Below are 5000 nucleotides of genomic sequence, written 5' to 3'. Positions count from 1 at the left end.
AAGGCCTTATCATATTGGCCATTTACTAATTACGACCTTTAAATATATCCTTTATAACATTTTAGCAGTTACTATTACAGACTGCAAAACAGGTGTTTTTTTTTCTTAATACATTTCTGTTTGAAAAAAGAAGGGGGCTAGTTTGCACTCGATTCGTCTTGTAACTCGAAACGAGTGAAGCTTCTTGTAACGAAATAAATCAACATTTGGTAATTTGCTTGTCTTTTTATTACGGTGCATTTTCATAATTTCTCTCTGGTAGAAAAACACAGGAGAGGCTGATGGAGGGGGAAAGGCGAAGATGGGCGGAGGGGTGTGGGACGGTTGCCTAGTCTCCCTTCTTGGTTAATGCATTTCAATGACTCGCTCAGACCGCGGAAAATGAGGCCAAAATAAAATTTTCGAGGAGATTTTAGCTGGGTGGCAAAGCAACGAAGTAGATGCGATTTTATGGTCTGATGCTAAAGTAAGTAAACATAAATCGTTACTGTCTAACATTCACATATTTTTCTTCGAGCTGTTTTATTTTTACTGGTTCTAGTGTTATTAAAGTTTCATCACTCAAAATTGCACACTTGTAAACAACGTCGAAATCTTGTAAACTCTTTTTGAATCCCATGCTTTACTACTGCACCTCAACTGCCATGATTGAAGTTTGTGAAAACCGCATCCTTCCTGTGTGTGTTAACGACAATTAGAATATACTCTGGAAGGTTCATAATTTTGACTGAACAAACTATATTTTTGCCGCATGACTTTGTACATGAAGAAGTCATAAAGTCGATCTGTTTCATGCATACCGTTTTTATTAGTTTCTGTGGGTTTTGTTCCGGGCCAACAGGATTTGACCTCTTATGCGACTGAGCATTTTCTTTGACCTCTTTTGAAACGTATCAGCACGCTATTTTTGTTTTTGCGGCTAAAAAACCCTTTGATAAAGGTTCTAGGTTCCTTATTGTTCACCAAAATGCCTTCTGGATATGAATAGGTAAGATTTTCTTTTGGCTGTGAATTTTATGATTCCTGCAACATGTGTAATATTTCGTCATGCTGGGCTCAGTTGCAGGATGTTAAAATTCTCACGGATAGTGATTTAGAGACCTAAGTTTAGAAGAATGAAATGCAGCTTTTCTCACTGAAGCTACACCAAGAAATTTCACTGTTGACTCAGCCAAGATTGTTCTTTAAGCAGTGATAACTCCAGTTTGTTTCTGCACAGGCATCCCAAGCTCACGTTACGAGCGTGTTATGTAAATTAACTTTTCGACAAGAGAGTCAGTGTTGCGTTACAAGCAACCGTTAAGACTGTTTGACAAATTAAATTCTGCAGTCTGCGAACGCTAAATATCATAATTTTTACTTTTTTCTATAACATAAATAAAGGAGACCAGGGACAGAGGGGACACAAGGAACACAGGGGGTCAAAGGGGACACAAGGGACACAGGGAACAAAGGAGACAAGAGGGGACACGGAGAACACACCTGAACATAAGGGACAGAGGGGACATAGGTGACATAAGGGACAAAGGAAACACAAGGAACATAAGGGACACAGAGGGGCAAAAGGGGAAACAGGACACAAAAGGCCACAGGAGACACAATAGAACACAGTTGACACAGGGGACACAAGAGACTCAGGAAACTGGCACAGAGGGACACAGGGGGGACAAAGAGAACACAAGGGACACAGGGGACACAAGGTGACAATGGGGCAGAGGGTGTCACGGGAACATGAGGTAACACAGAGTAACACAGGGGAACACAGGATAAAACAAGGTAACAAAGAGTAACACAGAAGAACACAGGGTAACACAGAGTAACACAATGGAACACAGGGGAATACAGGGGAACACAGAGTAACAAATGGTAAAACAGGGTAATACAGAATAAAACAGGGTAACACAGAGTAACACAGGGTAACACAAACTAGCACAGGGTAAAAAAGGGTCACAAAGGGTAACACAGGGTAAAAAGGGAACACAGGTAACACGGGGGAACACATGGTAACAAAGGCTAAAACGGGGTAACACAGGGTAGCAAAGGGTAATACAGGGAAACACAGGGGAACATAGGGTAACAAGGGGTAACACAGGGTAACACACCATAACAAAGGGTAACAAAGGGTAACAGACGTTAACAAAGGGTAACACCAGGTACAAAGGGTAACACAGGGTAACAAAAGGGAACAACAGGTAACACAGGGGAACAAAGGGTAACACAGGTTAACACAGGGTAACAAATAGTAACAAAAGGGACCAATGAGTAACAGAGGCTAAAAGAGGGGAACATGGGGTAACAGAGGGAAACAAGGGGTAAAAAAGGGTAACACAGGGTAAGAAAGGGTAACACAGGGCAACACAAGGTAACAAAGGGCAACACAGTGTAACAAAGGGTAACACAGGATAACTAAGGGTAACACAGGGTAACAAAATGTAACACAGAGTAACAAAGGGTAACAAAGGAAAACACATGGTACCAAAGGGTAACACAGTGTAACAAAGGGTAACACAGTGTAACAAAGGGTAACACAGGGTAACAAAGGGTAGCACAGGGTAACACAAGGTAACAAAGGGTAACAGGGTAACAAAGGGTAATACAGGGGAACACAGGGTAACAGAGCAGAACACAGAGTAACAAAGGGTAACACAGGGGAATTAGGGTAACCATGGTTAACAAAGGGTAACACAGGCTGACAAAGAGTAACACAGGGTAACAAAGGGTAACACAGGGTAATGAAAGGGAACACAGCGGAACAGAGGGTAACAAAGGGTAACACAGGGTAACAATTTGTAACAAAGGGTAACACATCCCAGACTTTCCTGTTTTGTAGTAAACGCTGCTAACACCACAGGCATCCCAAGCTCACATTACAAGTGTTTTACCGTATTTCTTTGAATAAGCGCCCAACCTTGAATTAGTGCCCAACTCGAATAAGCACCCATCCTAAAGGCAGAAAAAATTAATAAGCCCCCAGCCTCAAATAAGCGCCCACCCCCACCCCAGCCACTTGGGTGACAATGAGATTGATGCATATATGACTCCTGGGTTCAAACCTTTCACAATGAGATTGAAATTGAATAAGTACTAATATAAAGAGACTTCCCTGAAGACAGAGTTTTCTTCAGAGGAGGGGTAGTTTACAGAAACCTTCCTTTGTTACATCTTCACGTTTCGTTGTTACCATTAATTGTTTTGTTGCAAAATAAACATACTACACTTGCTGAAAATGGTGAAAATCAGGAGCCCAAAAACTTAATAAGTGCCCAGCCTTGAATAAGTGCCCACCTCGAATAAGCACCCACTCTCAAGGTCCCAAAATTTAATAAGCGCCCAGGGCGGTTAATCGAATAAATACGGTATGTAAATTAACTTTCTCACCAGAGAGTCAGTGTTGCGTTACAAGCAACTGTTGAGACTTTGTGTGAGAAATAAAATACTGAGGTCTGCGAATGCTAAATACCATTATTCTTACTTATTTTTCTATAAAATAAATAAAGGAGACTTACCTTTGATGTTTTCCTGTGTTTTTTGGTGTGAATTCATCGATTTAGTCGTTGTTTTTTTTGGCTATTATTGTTTGACCCCTGTCACTCTCTTCATAATACGAAGTTTTAAGGTCAAGAGTGTCAAGCATGTCAAAACAAAAACAGTGCGGATTAAGAGCTTTTTTTTCTACCGGATAGGAAAGTTTTTAAGTTGTATCCTGAAGATGACATATAAACGTGGCACTATTAAGCAAGTGTTTTTACTTTTTCTTTCGAAATAAATGCTCCCAAGTCATTGTCACCTGCCCCTTAAATTTTCAGCTGTGCGCCTAAAATTTCGGCAGTAAGCCTAAAAATTTACATCTGGTAGCACAAGTGCTCCCAAACTCAAATTTAAACTTTGAGCCCTGATTAGTGACCAATGCATACGCAAAACACGCGCACTATTTTTGCGTTTACGGCACGCACGCGTTTCGCACACGTGCGTGTTTTCCTTTGTCATTCATGGCCATTATTTTTCGTTGTGTGTCTTAGTTTGGCTAAACAAAAGACTACTCTCTTCTAACTAAAACAAATGTCTGTTTTTCTGCCATAATTTACACATGCCTTGAGTTTCGGACAGATCAAAATTTATTCATCCTCTGGTGGATGAAATTCACTGCAATTTTGACTCGATTCTTGCATCTTGGCTGAGAATCACCCATCCATGCAGTACTTGAGTGAACATATTGAATAATAAGTCACAGCAGTTTTTTACTATCAGTTTTAGAGAAGAGAATATTGAAAGCTGCACAGTGGCAGCTCGAACTTATCAAAGTTTAGTCTTCATCGTTGCTTAAAGCTCCCTAATAATTCTGAAGTCCTGAAGTCCCAGGGAATTCACACATTCAGATTAACCTAACTGCAGAATTTAGACAACGGCTAAATTTGCGATAATTTTTGTCCACAGACATAACAAAAATTAGCTGTTAAGTAACTCTGTATATCGTAACCGCTCCTATTGTAATTTAGCCGTTGTCTTAACACCGCTTTATAGAAATACTTTTAAGAAATTAGTCGATTATATGGCGATCACAGGGGCGGATCCAGGATTTTTTTTAGGAGGGGGTGCACTCGTCTCTTGCTCTAATTCAACACCGATAAACCACATAGTATTTTTTTTTTGGAAGAATACCAGTTGAAATTAGAAAACCGCAGGTCATCTCAGGGGGGGGGTGCGCACCCCCTGCACCCTCCCCCTAGATCCGCCCCTGGATCATGTGCTAGAGCAACCACAGATGAACCATAGATCTTATAACCTGGAGAAGGTGGGCTCGAATCCCACTCACTGAGCTTTGTCAAAAGATTTTGGTCTCGCTCGTTTTACTTTATGTCATCCCCTAATTCACTTTATTACTGCTAACACTTGGGTCTTATGGGTATTAATACTCATAACACTTAATTTACCATTAAAGTTTTTAAAAGTGTCTTGAAATGTATGCGCATGGATCATTTATGGAAAGAAGAATAATTTTG

General features: G+C 40.5%; 1 protein-coding gene across 1 annotated transcript in view; it reads left to right on the top strand.

The window, feature by feature from the left end:
* Positions 1–5000, top strand: part of LOC140938855 (uncharacterized) — a 13675-nt gene that overhangs the window by 4249 nt on the left and 4426 nt on the right. The window lies entirely within an intron of this gene.

Source organism: Porites lutea, chromosome 5, assembly GCF_958299795.1.
Source record: "Porites lutea chromosome 5, jaPorLute2.1, whole genome shotgun sequence".
In the NCBI taxonomy this organism is placed as follows: Eukaryota; Metazoa; Cnidaria; class Anthozoa; order Scleractinia; family Poritidae; genus Porites; species Porites lutea.
This window is presented reverse-complemented; position numbering and strand designations above follow the sequence as displayed.